General features: G+C 31.5%; 2 protein-coding genes across 5 annotated transcripts in view; one reads left to right on the forward strand and one right to left on the reverse strand.

Annotated features, from left to right (window-relative positions):
- LOC109536006 (protein prickle) overlaps positions 1-203 on the forward strand; it is a 244,034-nt gene that overhangs the window by 172,345 nt on the left and 71,486 nt on the right. The window lies entirely within an intron of this gene.
- Positions 1-203, reverse strand: part of LOC109536010 (neprilysin-2) — an 11,073-nt gene that overhangs the window by 1,137 nt on the left and 9,733 nt on the right. The gene's annotated exons all lie outside the window — the stretch shown is intronic.

Genomic DNA, 203 nt, shown 5'->3' on the forward strand with positions numbered 1-203 from the left:
ATCTGTGGAAGTGGTGATAATTCTTTCAACTAGTCATCCTAAAGTGACCATTTCATTATTTAAGTATATTTTTCTTCTAGGATGGTTAATTGATTTAGTAATATTTCCGACATAAGATAGCCTTTTGGTTTCACGTTCCAAGAAGAACGATTCTGGATAAACAAAAACGTCATCGAATTTTGATATAAAAGACCGTCTGATTT

Source organism: Dendroctonus ponderosae, unplaced genomic scaffold, assembly GCF_020466585.1.
Source record: "Dendroctonus ponderosae isolate FM_Combo_2020 unplaced genomic scaffold, Dpon_F_20191213v2 Dpon_F_20191213_6, whole genome shotgun sequence".
In the NCBI taxonomy this organism is placed as follows: domain Eukaryota; kingdom Metazoa; phylum Arthropoda; class Insecta; order Coleoptera; family Curculionidae; genus Dendroctonus; species Dendroctonus ponderosae.